At 30.2% G+C, this 20,077-nt stretch overlaps 1 long non-coding RNA gene across 1 annotated transcript; it reads right to left on the bottom strand.

Annotated features, from left to right (window-relative positions):
• Window positions 1–642: 642 nt before the first annotated feature.
• LOC115714790 (uncharacterized) lies at window positions 643–3,168 on the bottom strand. The gene is made up of 4 exons (XR_004011122.2): window positions 2,877–3,168; window positions 1,817–1,943; window positions 1,337–1,397; window positions 643–1,077 (listed from the first exon to the last, which is right to left on the bottom strand). It is a non-coding gene; the product is annotated as an uncharacterized LOC115714790 (long non-coding RNA).
• Window positions 3,169–20,077: the final 16,909 nt, after the last annotated feature.

Below are 20,077 nucleotides of genomic sequence, written 5' to 3'. Positions count from 1 at the left end.
ACACAAGGGGATTGCTGTGGAGGAGGTTTTCCTGTATGTGTCTCTTGTGGTCGACACCATCTGGCTCACTCGAAATGAGAAGGTACATAATAATCTTACCTTAGATGTGAAGAAGTGTATTGACTTTATTCGATTTTCTTTTGCAGATGTACATGCTACTATTTTCCCTTCTCCTGTCCCTTGCTTGAAGGAGAGCTAGTCTCCCACTCTCAGGATTAGATCAAACTGAATTGCGATGTTAAAGTGGGGCTTGATAGCATGTGTATAGCAGCTGTAGCCAGGAACCATCTTGGTAGGGTAGTTCGGGTTCATACGTCTAGTCTTGACTTTCTGATGCGCTTTATTTTCTAATGTATCTTCTCTAATATTAGCAGGACTTGTAATTTTATTGCCCATAATGTAGCTAAGTAGGCGTTTACCCACAAGATATTTGGTGACATTCCGCTATCTACCATCCCGATAAACATATTATGTAATGACCGTGAAGTCTAACTGTTCTATTTATCAAATTACGCTTTTCTTAAAAAAAAAAAAAGACACTGTAGCAAAACAACCAAAAAAATATATATTTTATATTATAATGTTCAGTTGGAGATAAATTATACACTATATATAGTATACTAGTGATAACTTTCTAAACCATTTATTTTTGTTTCTGTATGCTAAATAAGTCTCATGATATTTTGATAGCAAAAATGCTAAAAGTGGTAGACCAAATTCTTGACTATTGACATTAGATAGTCTTGCCCACACAGCAAGAGAAGCAAGCAATACATTATCACTACAAGAAATAAAGAAATAAACTTAGGTGGGCATAATAAAAATACAAAATAGATCATGAGCCCCAAACCTTTAGAAGGGATTTCGTTTCAAAAGCCTTAATTACTACTATGGAGCCAGATTTAATTGTCACTTGTTTATCCTATCTTTTGAAAGAGCTGTCTCAAGAGATAACCTAACTGCAAGTAACTTGGCTTCTAAAGCTCCTATGAATTGAATCCACCTCCAAACCCTTTATGTTCAATCTCAATTGAAATCTTCAGTTCCATAGTTTTCCTTGAATCCTATGTTGTAAGACTATTAACAAATATTACTATCCAATTAGAAGTTAAAAATGTCATTATCAACTTAAATTTTAAAGCTTAATCTTAAAATTAGCATGGATAAAATATATAAATGCATAGTATAAATTTTAAAAAATATCACAAGAAAGCGACCAGAGGACATAAATATATCAAATAATAGAAAATTTTAAAACTACCTGAATTTCACTCTGAAAGTGACATGTTATTACATTATAGAGTTCGAAATAATATACAAAAGGCAAGATCTTCACCTTTTTCATGTTGGAGCTCTTTGCAACTTCTACGATTTTGAAGCGTAATTCTTCTATGCTTCTACAAAATGTTGGTTATTCTAAGTAAATCATGAAGATATATAAATAGTTTTTTCAATTTTTCAGTAGATCTGTCATAGCTCAAAAACAAATAGTTCATGACCCAATATTATTGTTTAGTGTTAACAAAATAAAATTTCTATAGTAGGAAAGTAAAACAAAAATAGTAGAAGTAGCAATGTATATAATTTAGGAAGGAAAGGACTTATATATAATATATATAATTTTATAAGGCAAGATCTTAAAAAGCCAAGACAACAATAATGTAGTCACATAAATTGGACCAAGTGGAATCGTACTTTTACATAAGTAGCAGTATTAATATAATCAACTTAAGTATTAGAAAAGTGTAATTACATATGCTTTATAGAGATCTACCTATGAAAATAAAAACCAAACATATTAAATGAATAAACTCACTTCTTGTATGCAATATCCATAAACTTGTTCCTTCTTTTAAACAAGTGATTGTTATTATACTTCCTGGATTGGGGAAGAGCCAATCCAGCCCACAAGCACTAGCTTCATATCATACCAAATAAGCAACCTACAAAATTAATACAAACTTATAGCATATTGACCAATGTATATTATAAGTGTCACATTATGTATAAATGTGGATGTTTGTAAATAGATCATTGGCAATTTGAACAAATTCAATCACATAGGATTTTGAACAAAAAAAAATACTAATTTAAATTTTTACACATACATAAATGTGAAAGAGGCAGAACGATGCAACTCAATCTTCCATTTACTCTCAAGGAAAGAGCTGAAGATTATATTCAATAATAAGCACAACAAAACAATGCTGAGTATGTATCGATTCTATTAAGATGAATAAGAGACTAAAATAATTCATAATTTTATGACATATTTACTATAATAACTTGTAGTGTCGAGAAATAAATTGTTGATAAGAAGAAAATTTTTATTAGAGACATAGCAAATCAATATATTATATAGAATTCTGCAAATATATATATTATATAGAATTGTGAACAATAAATGGTTTGGATGAAGAATTCTTTAGAAAATTATGTTTAAGTGGTCATGTTCAGCAATCACTTATATTAAGAATAAGTTACAAATTTATAAAAATAAATTTAAAATATGTACATTCTTAATAAAATTCTTCTCTCTTCAATCATAATATACAATATCCCAAAATCTTTGAGGTAAATCTTTCTAGTTTAATTATTTTCTCAATTTTTCTTTAAAATCAAATTTTTCATAGTTTATTAATCAATTTCTTAATGGAATAGAGATGAATGAATAAGTTCTCTTGAATTTGGTGGAATTTTTTGCAGATTATATCAGGAAAACAAAGATAGAATCTAAAGCAAGAACAAACTCAGTGGGACATTTCTACAAACACTTGAGTGAATAAAAAAAAATGTCAAAGTACGAACATAAATTCATTGAAAGCGAATCTAAAACAAAGAAATTGTAAATAAAAACAAAAGGAATTAGTGTGTACTGTAGATGAAGAAAGAATCTTGAAAGGGGTCCTCTTTAACTCCCAACTTCTCAATGAACGACATTACTGTTACTGGTTGGAAATGAGGAGCTTCCCATGGATGGAGAGCCAAAGCTAGTCAAAATAATCAATAACCTAAATAATCTGAATAAGCCTGAAGTGGCGAGGATTGATCATGAGGTGGTGAGGACTAAGAATGACAACAAGTTCACAAAGGAAATTAAAATGTTTTTTTTTATTAAATAAGAAAATTGATTTGTAAATACAATAAAATCCCGTTTCAAAAAAAAAAAAAAACAATAAAACCTTGTGAAGAAGTTCAAATAAAGAATAATTAACAATTTTTCCTTCTCAACTTTCAAAAATATTAATATATGGCTTGTTAAGAATCTCTTAAACTACTATATTTACAAAAATTATTTAGTCCTTAGGTTCTGTCTCATTATTCCATTTAAATGATGATGTATTTTTGTCAATTAGCAATTTTGTCTCTTAAATTTTGACAACTATTAAATTGTACCTTTCAAAATAAAAATGAGAAAGATTCAATAATTTTTTAAGTAAATCTTAAAAAATTAATTTAGCTATTAAGAAAAATCATTTCGAATGATTAAGAAAATTAAAATTTTAAACTAATTACGCGATATAAAAAATTATTTATTTTTTTATTAAAAAAGTCATTTAGATATTAAAAAATACATTAAAAATTTAATTTGTAAAAATATATTAAAAACTAATTAAATTTTACAGGAACAAATTTGAATATATTTTTTATCAAAAAATATAGATTTGTTTGAGTAAACATAAAATTTTTTAAGTTTAATTTATAACTTTTTTTTCAAAATAATTTTATATTTTTATTGAATTTTTAATTAGTTTTTTTATTAAGGTATGAGTTTTTTTATAATTTTAATTTTTTCTTCAAAAATCTTAGTTCATTTAAATTATTTATATAGATTCTCAATAATTTTGGTTTGATTTTTTAAAATACGTGTTGATAAATAAAATAAATTTTGAAAATATTTTTTTGAGTAAAATTAATATTTTTAATTAATTTAATAATTTTTTCCAATTTTTTTAATAATTTTTATTATTATTTTTGAATTAATAGAATATTATAATTGCTTTAAAAAAGATAGAATATTATATTACTTAAAATTATTTTTCTTTTAATAAAAGGAGGTAAAATTTTGTATTGGTGAAAGTTTAAGGGGATAAAAATACTAATTTTTAACAGTAAAAGAAACATAACCTAACAAAAATAGTATAATTATGCAACTGTTATATTTTAGGAAAAAAATTTAACAAGCCCTATATTTTAAGAAGCAAAATCAGATAGTGCTAAAAATTTAGGGGACAAAAATACTAATTATTTTAAAAATAAATGACATTAAAAAGGTAAAGTGGTAAAATAAGCTAAAAGTGAAGAAGAGTCTTATTATATATAAGATATAGTCTTATTGGAGCTTCCTTAAATAAGAACCAAATACAATTGAATAAGCATCAGATTTTAGTAGCAAAAATTATACCAAAATATTGTCTTTTTCTTTCTTCTTTTCTTTTTATATCTTTTCACTAGTTTTGGTGTAAATAATACCATTTCTTGGCTAAATTTATTTTAACAAGACTAAGTGTTGTTGATATTACATATTATTTTTCTAATATATTTTTTAAATAGAAAGTTTATTATTCAACTGATAATATATTTTACTAATATATTAATCCTCAATATTTGTTACAATTAATTTTTTTTCTTTTACTTTTTTGTAATTTGATAGTATCTTTTATATAAAGTTATTATTTTGTTATGTAAGTTAGGCTATTAATTATTGGATCAATATTATTTTGGACTCTATATTTTACAAAAATTATAGATTAGACCTTTATTTTGTAAAATAATAAATTGGACCCTAAATTTTTCTAAAATAATACTCTGAATTAATTTTTTGTCAAAATAAAATTTAATAATAACCTAATATAGAGGTGTTATGACAAAACTGGTCACGTTTTCTACATCTGTTCGTGTTACAAATTGTCTTCAAGTTAGTTATATTAAAATAATTGTTGAAAAATTGAGCTTAGGGTCCTATTTGTACTATTTTAGAAAATACAGGGTCTTTTAGTCCGGTCACCATGCTCAAATCTATCAGAATTCTTCTCTCCATAGCTGCTGCTTTTGATTTTAAAATCTGGCAAATGGATGTCAAGATAGCTTTCCTTAATGGAATTCTTGAAGAATCCATTTATATGGAGCAACCAGAGGGCTATGTGCTTCTTGGGCAAGAAGAGAAAGTTTGCAAACTCAATAGGTCTATTTATGGACTTAAGCAAGCTTCTCGCTCTTGGAATAAAATGTTTGATGAAATAATTAAGACATACGACTTTGACCAAAACGATGATGAACCTTGTGTTTACCAATTCAAGGATATTCAAGTGGTAGTATTCCAGGTCCTTTATGTTGATGATATTTTGATTATTGGCAACAATATCAAGAAAATGACTGACATCAAGAAATGGCTTGACACTCAATTCAAAATGAAGTATTTAGGTGAAGTTACTTATGTTCATGGTATTCAAATAATCGGAAACCGTAAGAACAAATCCATTGCTCTCTCTCAAACAACTTACATTGATAAAGTGTTAGAGAGATTCTCAATGACAAATACTAAAAGGGCAGTGATGCCTTCTAGACCTGGTATCCGTCTATCTAAGGAACAGTCTCCCACTGATCATCAAGAGATAGAGGACATGAGAAGGGTTCCTTATGCTTCAGCAGTTGGAAGTCTAATGTATGCAATGTTATGCACTAGACATGACATTTGTTATGCAGTAGGAATTGTGAGCAGGTATCAGACGAATTCAGGAGAGGAACATTGGACTGCAGTTAAGCATATTCTGAAGTACCTGAAAAGTACAAGGCATTATGTGTTAGTCTACAAGAGTGGTGCTTTAAATCCCGTAGGCTATACCGACTCAGATTTCCAGGCTTGTCTTGATGACAAGAAGTCTACATCTGGGATGGTATTTACTCTTGAGGGTGGAGCAGTTGTTTGGAGAAGTGCTAAACAAACCGCAACGTCAAACTCTACCACGGAGGTCGAATACATAGCTACCGTCGAGGCTGCTAAGGAACTTGTATGGCTTAGAAAGTTCTTCTCAGGACTTGGTGTTGTTCCTGGAATGGAAAAACCACTGGTTTTACTTTGTGATAACACTGAAGCTATAGCCAACAGTAAAGAGCCTCGAAGCCACAAGAGAAGCAAACACATAGAGAGGAAATATCATATCATCAGAGAATATGTGGCAAAAAGGGGATGTACTGGTAGAGAGAGTGGATACAAAAGATAACTTAGTTGATCCATTCACCAAAGTTTTGAATGTAACTACATTTGAAAAGCACAGACTGAATTTAGGATTAATTGAAATGTGCTGATAGTTTTATGTTAGTGCAAGTGGGAGTTTGTTGGGCTTTGTGCCCTAAATAAAACTCTATTTCAATGTAATCTTTTCTATTCAATTATCAATAAAGAAATAGATTTATTTTCATTACTTATTTAGTGTGTTATTTGGTTCATGTGATCATTTATTTGTTTATTTGATTTATAAATTCATCCCAATCCTTATCACATTGATACTCTTGTTTATTGTCTCGTCAACACAGTGGAAAGTAATCAAGATTGTTTGATTACAAGGTTTAACTGATAGGATAATCTACAATGTAGTTTACTTGCACGTTGGATAAGTGTTATGTCCTTTCCAGGGCATTGGTTAAAGTAAGCTTGGATTGGATGTATGGAGTATGCATCAGAAGGGATCGATATTGAACTTGAATCAGATATGATAAACTTACCGTAATATCTAGTCAATTCAATATCACCTAGTTGATCTTAGATCAAATGATTTCAATCCTGAGATGGTTAGGTTCTAGTTCAGTTGCATTATTTGTGTTTTAAATCTGTTCGTTAAAGTCGACCAAATGGTTCTTCTCGTGACATATAGGTTAAGGACATGGTAGTTCAATTGAGTGGGAGCGTTAATCATATATACAGAATCTATAGCTTCATTCCAGATATAGAAGTCAAATGATGATTTCCTTCGAGCTTGGCTTAATAGAGATAAATGGTTGAATACTCATTACAGTGAGTATATTAGTTCACTGGAATATAATTTATAGGTAGCTAAGTCTTTTAAGGATAAAATACATTGAAGGGTGTAACAGTAAATTAGTCCATACTTAGTGTAGATCATCTATAGAGGATCATTGATTATTAGGATAATAACAAATGGATAATCTCATAGCGTATCTATATCGTGGAACATAGAGAGCGTTCTATATAATTGAGAATACAATTCCAAATCTATAGTGGTGCAAGGAGGAATTAATAAGTTAAAAAATTTACTTGGTAAATTCTAGATCTGCTTGTTGGAAGTTCGGTTATATAGGTTCATGATCCGCATACTAGTTGAGACAAACTGCTTGTAAGACTCAGTTAATTGATTTTAATTAATCAATTATAATTCTAAAATTAGACTATGTCTAGTTTATGAATTTTTCACTAAGTTATGGCTTGATTGTGAAGAAATAGAATTTTAGGGTTTATTTGTTAATTAAGAGACTTCATGGAGTCTAATTAATAAATAATATAAATGACAATTTTATTTGATAATTAATTTAATTATTAAATAAATAGTTTTGACATTTATAGGATTGAAATTGCAGAAAGTGGTATTTGTAAAAAATAGATAAATAGTTGAGAAAAATAGCAAAAATCTAACTAGTGATGTACGTATAGGGGCCGTCCATTAAGTCCTATTTTTGCTATTATTTTATTATTTTTTGTTCCAAATAATTCAATCCTAACCCTAAGTTATTAGTATAAAAATAAAAGAAATGTCTCATTATCCAACTAATGCTGCTAATGCTTCTAAATCTAGTTTTCATTCTGTCAGACAACTAGTGTTTTGAGACTTTTTCTTCTTCTTTTCTCTCTACTATTTCAAAATTCTTAGTGTTTTTCACCATCAAAATTCGAGCCTTAGTGATTGAGTGCATGCCCACCTATAGTAAGTTAGTCATCAATCATAGTGTGTAAGACTATGAAGAATCCAAACAACTGAAGGAGTATTGGGCTCAGATCCTGATTATACTCTGCTACAGAAAGGATACAAGGGTTAGAGATCTGAGCGGAATGAGTCATTTAATTCCGCTGCAACCAATGTAAGGTTTCTCATGCCTTTTATGTGTTTATTTTATATCGTTTTAGATGTTCATATTTATGATGTTAAAAATATACTTGTTAGTAAATCTAAGTCCTGGTAAAGCATATTCCAACACTCCGTGACGTCATCCTTCCTTCCACGTGTAGAACATTGATGTTCACGTCACAAGGGAAAGTTTGCGAGTTAACACACTCTAACTGTCTACTCTAACAATCTTAACCAACTCTAACCGTGAGGTGCCAACTTAGCTGACTTAGAATCGTTAACAATACCATTTGTTACAAAATTCACAGAACGATTAATAAAAACTAAAATACATGACAGAAATTCATTCATTAAATTCATTGGCAAGGAGAAATTTGGAATCGACTTTCCATATCGAAGCACAAGTTTGTGTTCTGAGTTGCAACTTTGGACAGATTGAGACTAAAAGAGAGACTCTTTCGTTTCAATATTGTTCCAAATAATGTGTAGTAAGTATAGAAAATTGAAAGCATATATTTTTTAAGTGTCACTTGAGTTTGTTGCTTGAAGAAAGTTAAAAGATGGGTGGTAACCACGGTTAATTCAATTGATACTTTATTGAAGAAATTACCAAAGGAGAAATGAATTAGGTTTCCAAGACAAGTTTATACTACCAGGTATGGTTTTATGGAACTTAAAACTTTATACTACCGATTCAATTGTAAAAAAGTCAGTTTGATGTAAAGACTAGAATTTAAGGGGTAATTCCTAAAAAAAGTATTACAAATAGATTTAGCTTGGTTTGAAAATATGTAATTATAAGAGGCCCTTGTTGGGTGCTTTAGACTTGTAAATGTTTTTTCAGTGGTAATATAGATTTCTGGTTTGAAAAAAAAAATGAAATAGAATGCACTAAACTAGGAATGTCAATATTTGGAATCTATTCATATCAAAGAGCCATCATTCCTTCACATTATGTGTTTGCCTCTTTGGATTTGGAACTTTGTCGGTGGTGCTATCTTATTATTATTTTTTTAAAATTATTTTCCAAAAGCACTTTATCACATAGTGATGTATTGTTATTCATATTATTATTTAAAAATTACTCTCTATTTCATAATACTATTACTATAACATATTGACACGATATTCTTCTTAATTAATAAGGTTATGGAACCTTAAACTTTCTTCAACATAATTTTTTTATTATTATCATTGATCTAGAAAAGAGAAGAAGTTTTTTTTAAAAAAAAAAACTTAAAATAAATAATTGAATGGACAATAGACCAAAGATGTTCGTTTGACTATTATATCATATGGTGCTTAGACTGTAGGCAAAGAATACGGTGTTGTATGATGCAATATTTTCAAGTAGTCAAAATTTGGTTGATATGTTCATATGATTTTGTCATCATAATAAAAAATATTTTTACACAAAAAACAATGCACATTTTTCCCGTTCAACACGGTTATCATTGCACATATACAATTTTCTTTTTTGACAAAATATACAAATTTTATTTAATTAAACTGATTTTTGTTTTTTATTTTTTTTGTTTTTGGAAATGTCAATTGATGTTATTATATGTGAACAAAAGAAAAGTTACCAGATAAATGTTACAAGTTGTATATAAAGTTTAAATTAATGATAGTAATAACTTCCAACATGAAATGCTCACCTCACCACCCTTTTGTTTTTATTATTTTAATTGATTTGTCAACTGTAACTATCTAATCTTATTAATTCTCTCACCTATTATTTCTTTTTTTTTTTACCTCTAATTCTGAGAGAGAGTCAATAAATACATAACTATATCAATTACCCAGCAAAAAAAGAAAAAAATCTCAATAAATAAATAACTATAACAATTTAATGAGTGTGACATGATGCATACTACCAAAAAAATAATGTGAAATTTCTCACTCTAAAAACAATGATAATATTAAATAATACTAATGTGAAAAAACCCTAACTTTACTTGTGTATCACTTGATTGAGATCAACTTGAACATGCTAAACAAATAATTTGGAAATTTTTAATCTAAAGTTGCCCAAGTGGAGGCTGAACACAATTGCAAAGAAACAAGTTTACCAGCTTTATCAAAAAAAAAAAAAAAGTTTACCAAACCTCAATTCAGCAAAAAAAAAAAAAAAAGTTTACCAAAACTCAAAACAAAATTAACTCTTTTATATAATCGGAATAAATAAATATACATATTTTCGGGTAATTATATATTCTTATTTTTATACTTGTACATAAAATTCAAATACATCTTTACTTTGATACTCAAATATTTGTTGTCTCATTAAGATTATATTTTAGTTTTATCTCAGCAAAGAAAATTCTTCATTTTTAATTTAAATTTTGACAATTTAGAAGACACTCTGATACTTAAGTTGGATTAATTTTTTTATCTCTCCACATTGAGATAAAAGTAACTAAGATAGCTAAAAATAAATAAAAGAAACTCTTTCTTGATTTTTTTTTATTATTATTATTTTAGGTTAAAATTACTCAAAATAAATGTTTATACTATTATAAAAAAAAAAAAAAAAAAAAAAAAAAAAAAAAAAAAAAAAAAAAAAAAAATATTATTTATACTACTTGATGTTTACTAAAATACTAATTTTAAAGTCTTTTCTTTATAAAAATATTGTGGAGATAAAAATTTGAGAACAATAGAGACCAGGCGAATGCGTGAAAAACATGCACGAGTGGGAAAAAACTCTCACACAAGCTGAGTCACACGCAGGGTCTACGGTTATGCAACTATGTTTCTAAGCTCCCACAATTAATTTTTTTTTCTAAAAATACCACAATTAATTTTTTTCGACAACTACTTGCTTATATTCACATTAAGCAAGTACCACATGCATGTTAGGATTTTACTTTTGGTAAAAGTTTTTTTTTATATATAAAATATAATATCATGTTAAATTTAATTTATTCCATAAATTAGATGGAAATTTCTTTTCTCTTCCACTAAAAAAAAAACTTAACAACTATACTATTTTCATATACAAATTAACTATGCATTAATATATTTTTTCCAACAATTTGAATTATGTGGTAAAACAATAAAAAAATATACAAAAAAAAAAGTAAAATATATATTAAATTTTTCTTAGGTGAACAATTACACAACAACAAATAATCTATACAAAATGAATAAATAAATAACAACGAACAAACAAACAACCGAATAATAACTCCTCTAATTTAAAAATTAATTAACCCTCAACATAGTACATTAACACAAAACAAATTAAAGAAGGGAAATTTACACCCTATACTATACTTTCCCCATTTATTTCAATTGTACTGTGATACGGCAATAATTTCTTTTTTACTGTACATTTTTATACTGTCTTCCTATTTTGTGTATTCTAATACTATTTGATAAAAAAAAATTATTCTGTGTCAGCTATGTGTTTACTTATTTTTTATTTATTTTTTTTTTTTTGTATTTTAATTGATAAAAAATTGATGTGATTGGGAATTGTCACATTTGTGGCAGCCTTTTTTTTTTTTTCTTTTCTTTTAATTCAATTTAACCATCATTTCAAATTTCAATTTAACCACGTTTTGGTGGTTTATAAATATACCTACTATCCCATTTAATTATTCATCTTCTTCTTCTTATGTTCTTCTTCTTCTTCTTTTTTTTTTTTAAAAAAAAAACACATCCAGTTATTGTCTTAGGGTCAAATTTTTTGTGGTTATTCTCTCTTCTTATGTGTTTACTAATCTCTCTTCTCCATTATTCTCTCTTATTATTCATCATCTTCTTCATTTTTTTCACTCTCTACTTCCTCAAGTTCTCTCTATTTCTCTCCATCAACATATAACTTTTTTATTTTTTTTTCATGTTCAGTTCTTCTTTTTCATCTTCTTTTCTTTTCTTCTTTTTTTTTTAATTTTTTTAAGTTCTTAGTTACGTTTTTTTTTTTAAAATTAAGAGTTAGTGTGGTTTTTTTTTGTTCTAATTTTCCAGATCTTTCTTGCAAATATAGTGCATTTAGTATTGAGGATGTGCACAACATAGTTAATTTTTGATCATTTTTTTCTTTTATTGTTTTATTTGTTTTAGTATTGTTTTAGTATTGTTTTACTGTTGTTTTTCATGATTTTTATTTTTTTTTCATGTTCAGTTCTTCTTCTTCATCTTCTTTTCTTTTCTTCTTCTTTTTTTTTTTTAATTTTTTGAAGTTCTTAGTTACGTTTTTTTTTAAAATATAAGAGTTAGTGTGGGTTTTTTTTGTTCTAATTTTCTAGAACTTTCTTGCAAATATAGTGCATTTAGTATTGGGGATGTGCACAACATAGTTAATTTTTTATCATTTTTTTCTTTTATTGTTTTATGTGTTTTAGTATTGTTTTAGTATTGTTTTACTGTTGTTTTTCATGATTTATTTATTTGATGCCGATTTCACTGCCCTTGCTCCATCTCGCTGGAATTAATAGGTATTTTCTGGGTGTTCTCGTGTTGTTGTGATGGTTATGTCTGTGAGTGTGGAAGATGGAGGCTATAAATACATTTCTTCTTCGTTCTCTTTGGCTATTTTTGTGGTTTTTTTCTTTTGGTTCTCCTATAAATATATTTGACGAGCTCACTCACAAGAGAGTTTTGAGGTGTGTGTTTCTTTTATATTTTTCTAAGTAGTTATATTTGCTTCATTTGTTTTTGTGTTGTTTTTGTGTTGTTTTAGTAGTTTTTTTTTTATAATTTTCTAGGTATAGACTTGCAAATATAGTTGATTTTGCATCCTGTGGAGTTGTCATGTACAGATTGTTTGTTTTTTTTAATCATTTTTTTCTTTTGTTTTGTTTGATTGTTTTAGTGTTGTTTTACTGTTGTTTTGCCATGATTATTTATTGACGTTGATTTTAATGCTTTTGTTTATTCTTGCCGGATTTAATGATTTTTTCTTGGTGATTTCCGTCTCCGGCGTCTCCCCACACACGAACAAGGTTGTTTCCCGTGTGTTTTACTGTTCACAGTAGAAATGAAATGATGTTGGGCTTGGGCAGTACAAAAGTAATAAAATTGGGCTGGGGCAGTATAAATGTTGTTTTTGCCGTGTCCCAGTATAAATGTAAAGTTTTGGTCCAAAAGCAGTATTTTTGTAAAATTCCCTTAAAGAATAACAATTAATAATTTTTAAAAACTAAAAGCAACTACAAAATATTTATACATTACCACAAAAATATGTACCCATTAAAAATAAATATATACTCATTTTTCTATTTGGTTAAACAATTTAATAGTAACTAACATACAACTAGATGACAAGACTACATAAATATATAAATTAATTGGACATCAAAAAATTGTGTAAATAACATGAAAGAAACATAAACAATCTCAATAAAACTAAAGTAAGTACAAAAAATGGACTACCGATATTTTTGTGTTGTAATCTTGTTATTTATTTATTTTTTTATTTATTTTGATGATGTTTTCTTGTTACTTTCATATGCATTTTTTGTTGTTTTTATAGGACACCGGAAAATTTCAATTAAAAAATAAAAACTGTAAAATTGAAAACAAAAAGATTTAATAAAAATGTAAAAAAGAAAATATTTGACAGTAAAAATGTTAACATTTTGCCAAAAATAGTACCTTGTGTAATTTTTTTAAAAAAGAATACTTAACAACAGTGCTACATTATATGTAAATCATTTAGACATTAATTTTTGTGTCAACAGCCTCAAATATACACTTATAAAAAAACCTCAAATATACAAAAAAAAAAACACACACACACACAAAAATAATCGTAATGCAATGTACTCCACATTTATATTTTGTGTCACAACCTCAAAAAAAAAAAACACACGCACACACACAAAAAAAATAATCCTAATGTATGTACTGGTGAATGACTAAACATATATATATATATATATATTTTTCTCTTAGTTAAACAACTAACAAACAATTATATGACAACCTCACTTTAATATGTAATATACTTATTTTTCTTTTGTTTGAACAACTAAATAAGAACGAATAAATAACTAAACAACAATTTTATTTTTAATATGCAAATTATGTTAGAATTATTATTGTATGCTTATACATATATGTTGTTGTTCAAGGAAGTGACAGGTACAAAACGAGATGAATGCACATAATCTCAATTTTGTCGTACCTCATGCATGTTTAGTTTGATTGTTAATGATGTTAATAGATAAATGTCTTCAAGGTCAATTCATACATAATACATGTATCTTGTCGATATGATATTATGTACGTCTTAATTGGTTACCTTACGTGTGATAAATAATATTATGGTGGTTAATTATATTGTCCAAGTGGGAGAATGTTAGAATTATTATTTTGGACTAATATAATCATGAGCTTAATACCATAAACACAATCATTAACTATGTGTCTAATATTTGTTCACTACCATAATGGGATGGTTAATAATCATATATTATGTTAGAGGTACATGAGAGCACCCTTAAAACTATAATTGGTCCATTAAATTATAGTATACTATTATTGGACCACTTAAGCCCAATGGGTAAATAACCATTTAGGGTTAGAGGGGCATGATATATATATATGTGTGTGTATGTCTTAAGTGAAGTGGTAGAGTGGGTTAATGGTAATGAGTAAAAAAAGGGTTAGCTCCACAAAGTGTTCTCTAGGCTTTTGCTCAAGGATAGAGAATTTGGTGGTGATTTCTTTGAAGACATTGAAGGATAATCACTCTCATGGATAGTATGAGAGGTATGTGTTTTATTTTCTTTGATGCTCTAAATAAATACTAGATCTTGTGATTATGAGCAATCGTTATTTTAACAATTGGTATCAGAGCCAAAATTATTGATTTTAGGGCTCAAACTTTTTTTTTCACAAAACCATTTTCTTAAATCTGAAATTTGTGGTGATTTTTCGGATTAATGTGTTTAAGGTTATGTGAATATGAGTATTATCCTCTAAATGTGTTCATATATGTCATGGAAATAATCTTTTACATTTTCTATTGAGAAATATATGAGTTTTAACAATGGAGAAACCCATTTTGGATTCATCATGTTATGATGTATTATTCTGTGTTTTTAGAGTAAATGGGTATTAGAAAATGATAGAGGATTAAAAATGAGACAAAACGCCTCAAACAGCGTCGAATTTGGTGGCTAGATGTGGGATATACGGCCGGGTCACGAACCGGGTCGCGCCGATCCGAGTTACAGACCTGCTGACCCGTTGGGGAATGTTTTGGGTGACAGGGACGAGAAAAACGACATGTCGTTTGCCTCTATCAGGCAAAAACGACATGTCGTATGATCACACAGTTCAGCCCCTTACAACAAAAACGACAAGTCATTTATGACCCTGTGACATGTCGTCGTCCACCAAACGACATGTCGTTTTCCAATAACGACATGTCGTTCGGTCCGATGCTGAATCCCCCAAATCGCAAACGACGGGTCGTTTCTGACCGAAGTTTTTGGGCGTCGTTTGTCGTACGGTCAATAAGAAGAAAAAAACAAAAAAAACTTCAGGCGCGTGGGGGAGCGTGCATATCCCATTTTGGCCCATTTTTCACCATTTTGTTCCATTTTTGGTTTTCTATCATTTATTTGTATGCACAATACTAATTCATGAATCTTATTCATATTTTGATTATTAATTTTAGTATTGTGGCATAATTTTTTGTGATTTATTTGAACAATTAGTGCTTATTTTCTTGCCTATCGTAAGATTGAGCATGGAAAATTGTTTGGTGATGAGGAACACTTAAATATTAATTTATTTAAGTATTGTATTTTCCTCCAAATAACATTAAGATCTTTATAAGTAATTAATTATCCTATCGATGATGGTTGCTTACTAAAAATGCTTAATATGGTGAAGAAAATTATTAAATATTATGAATCACAATTTATCTATCATTTCGATAGTGAATTAATGTATTTGATTATACTATTTAATAGATTGTTCTTACCTGTGAAAGAGTTCCATCTTGTTAATTTGTCTGAGAACTCTAGCATGCATAATGATCATTTGTTATTTTGCGATCATTTATTTATGAGAAGAGAGCACAAATGGCATGATTATGTTATAACATGCATTTAATGGTTATTGTTCTTGTTTCTCATTAGCTTTAAGAAATCCAAGAACCTCTGCCATGTTGACGCTGAACAGAACTAACCACAAGCAGTGGGTAGAATCTCTCATGATGAATTTGACTCTTATGAGAGTGGATTTGGCCTTGAGAACTAATGCACCTCCGAAACCTACTGAGGATACCACTGAAAAGGATAGAAAGTGCTATGAGGATTTGGAGCATTTCAATCGTTGTTGTTTGATGCTTATGAGGTATCACATGGATGAGTCCATTCATGATAGTATCCCCCAAACTGAGATTGCAAAAGATGATCTCAATGCAATCAAGGAGAAGTACAAGAAATTCTCAAAGAATGAGAAAAATGAATGCCTGACTTTGTTCCATCGGACTAATTATGCTGATTCAGGTGACATTACATCTCATATTAACAAACTGATGGGTTGTTACCAAAAGCTCAAGGGCATTGGATTAGATCTTAGTGAGGATTACATGGTGTGGTTTGTGATGGAAACCATTCCCTCTCAGATTATTCGATCAGATCAAGCTATAATGCTCAAAAGGAGCAATGGACCGTTGAGGAGATGACTGTCATTCTTGCTAAGGAAGAGGAGGACTTGAAAAAGGGAAGAGCAAGAAACATCTCCATGGTAACGAACCCAAGCAATTCTCAGAAGAGAGAGTCTACTTCCAACAACTCTGGTGACCAATAGCCCACTTAGAGAAGAAAGGCAGTGACAAATCGAAGAAGGCCGAATAGTTCGGAAGATTACGTATACATGGAAGACGATACTAAAGTCAGAATAGAGTTTTTTGGGACTGTTAGACTATAGTTAAATATAGGACATTTTTTGGAATTGCAAGATGTTGCTTACTTTCCCTCTATTCAGAGGAACTTGTTTTCTGTATCTATCTTGGATAGACTAGGTTATAGTCTTCTTTTGGAACTAGAAATCTGATTTTGTATCGTGACTCTATGTTGGTTGGTAATGGAAGTTTATGTAGAAATTTATATAAGCTTGATTTATATGATGTTGTTTCTGTTACTTCTCCCTCTTACCCTTCTTCTTCTTCTTCTTCTCTTAATGCAGTTGTTGGTTCCAAACGTGCAAGATTAGAATTGAAATCTTCCATGCTTTGGCATAAACGTTTGGGCCATATTTCTAGAGATAGAATGGAGAGATTGGTGAAAGATGGTGTACTTCAAGATCTCGATTTCTCTGAATTCACTGCCTGTGTTGATTGCATAAAAGGAAAATTAATTGCTGAGGTTAGAAATAGTAAGTCAGATAAGTGCACAGATGTATTGGAGCTTATTCACACTGATATTTGTGGGTCCTTTGTTCCACCTGCTATGGGTGGCTATAAATACTTCATTACCTTCATTGATGATATTTCCCGATATGGTCATATTGAGCTCATTCGTGAGAAGTCTGAATCTTTAGATGCCTTAAGATTTTCAAGACAAATGTTGAGCTCCAAAAGGAAAAGAAAATTAAAGCTACCAATTGTGATAAAGGTGGAGAGTATTATGGGTGTTATGATGAAACTAGAAGGAACCCCCGAGCCATTTTCCAGATACTTGCAGGAACGTGGCATTGATGCAAGATATATAATGCCAGGTACAACCCAGCAGAATGGAATTGTTGAAAGAAGGAATTCCACACTTCTTGATATGGTACGTTGTATGTTAATACATTCTAGCTTACCAGAGTTTTTATGGGGTGAGGTATTAAGGACTGCTGCTTATATCTTGAATCAAGTGCCTAGCAAGTCGGTTCCAAAGACGCCATACGAGTTGTGGTCAGGCAAGAAACTGAGTTTGCGTTATTTTTTCACGTTTGGGGATGCAAAGCTGAGGTAAGGCCTTATAACCCTAAATCTAAGAAGTTGGATCCGAATACTATCAGTGGGAGTTTTGTAGGGTACACTATTGGTTCAAGAGGTTCTAGGTTCTATTGTCCCTCTCACACCACCAGGGTGATGGAATCAGACCGAGCTGTCTATTTTGAGGATGAATTTGGTTCAAGTCAAGGGTCAAGAAAAATTGTATTCAGGAAAGAGTGTGTTTATGTCCCTGTACCCGTTGCTTCCGCTTCCGCTTCTAATCCTACTAATGATCCTGTGATTGAACAAGTTCCAATAGAAGCTCATGGTGAACCTTAAGATCCAGTACAAGATGAAAATCTTGATTTGGGGGACGAGGTTGTGGTGAGAAGATCACAAAGAGCCTGTAGGCCTGCTATTCCTGATGACTATCTTGTCTATATGTAGGAACATGAGTTTAATGTGGGAGATGATTCTGAGCCAGCCAGTTACCAAGAAGCAGTGAATAGTCCTAAATCTGCATTATGGGTGGATGCAATGAAAGAAGAATTGAGTTCTATGTCACAAAATGAAGTTTGGGAGTTGGTTGAACTATCCAAAGGTTGTAGATCCATCGAGTGCAAATGGGTGTATAAGATCAAACGTGTAACGCCCTAATGCTAAGGCACGCTACAGTGCTTTTTCAATTATTGTGCAATCTTTGCTAATCAAAGAAATTTCTTGAAAAACGTGTCAAATTAAAACTTTTGCTTTAAATACTAAACTTTGTAATATAATATAATATTTACAAATTCCGGGATCCCGTTTTCAAACTTTGTAGAATTTACTTTCTAAAATATACATTTCAAAATACACCATTTCCAGGTCGCGCTGCTTGACATGTACAATTTCACCCGAGCTCAGGTTCATTCTTGTTCAGCCTTCGCCTTTCCTTTACCTACACATGGAAGCAGAACCGTGAGTCACCGTACTCGCAAGAAATGCATATAACATACCATATAATTTTTGACCTGTAAATAGGCGCCCATACACCTATTTACAGAGCTTAACAGATGAGTATGAACGTTCAATACTAGGGTACAACCACTATACCACATACACATCGTACCTCACTGTATAAGTGTTGGTAGGGTTTACCCCGAACACTGAGTAATACTGAGTGATGTACCACACACCTTAGTATTTTTCCGTGCCCGTGTTGGTATCACTGTATCGTACTCACAACCACAATAATCACTATACCAATGCACTCTATAACTTATTCATACAAGTGTTGGTAGCGCTTAACATAATTCAAGCATGCATATATAAACACATATACACACATTCAGATTATCACATCATACATTATACACAGTTTTTACCTATTTTCCGAATTCAAGTGTGCTGGCCAACCTGAACGGAAATCACGTGCTAGATGGATGCCCTAATCACAATAATTGCAACACAGATGAGTGACTCGCTAAATCACTTTCCGGGACTTAAACTTGAAACTAAAAGTTTCCCTATCGATAAACCTCATGGCAATACCCTAAATACCTCAAAATTGGCCAAAACTAGGGTTTTGGAAATTCCCCCAACAGGCAGACCGGTTCCCAACCGGAAATCCGGTTCTGGGTCACCAACCGGTCGACCGGTTGCCACTGGTCCCCCAGAACCGGTCGACCGGTTCTGTGCTGGGAACACAAAAATTTCCCCCATGACCTCAAATCTCAACCAAACTTTATCAAACTCTCCAGTACACCTATACAATGCATAAATAACCATTTCCAACCAACAATTCACAGAACAAACCAACAATACTCAACTTGCCATTAAAGACCAAAGCTTTGAACTCTATGTTCAAAGTTGCATAAAACTAATACCAAGCATTAAAACCAGTTGCTAGGGACTTAGATTAACTCAAATGAACCCTAATTTTTGGACTAAACAAACATCACACTCTAACAGCCACTGTTTAGGAAAAACACAACTTAAAATCAATGAAAAAGCTTAAAATCACATCTTCAAAGGTTCTAGGGCTTACCTTAGATGAAACCTCCTTGAATCCTAGCTTAATCCCAGAAAATGGAAGAGAAAAATTTGATCTTTGCCCTTGCTTAGC

Source organism: Cannabis sativa, chromosome 4 (assembly GCF_029168945.1).
Source record: "Cannabis sativa cultivar Pink pepper isolate KNU-18-1 chromosome 4, ASM2916894v1, whole genome shotgun sequence".
Taxonomy (NCBI): domain Eukaryota; kingdom Viridiplantae; phylum Streptophyta; class Magnoliopsida; order Rosales; family Cannabaceae; genus Cannabis; species Cannabis sativa.
This window is presented reverse-complemented; position numbering and strand designations above follow the sequence as displayed.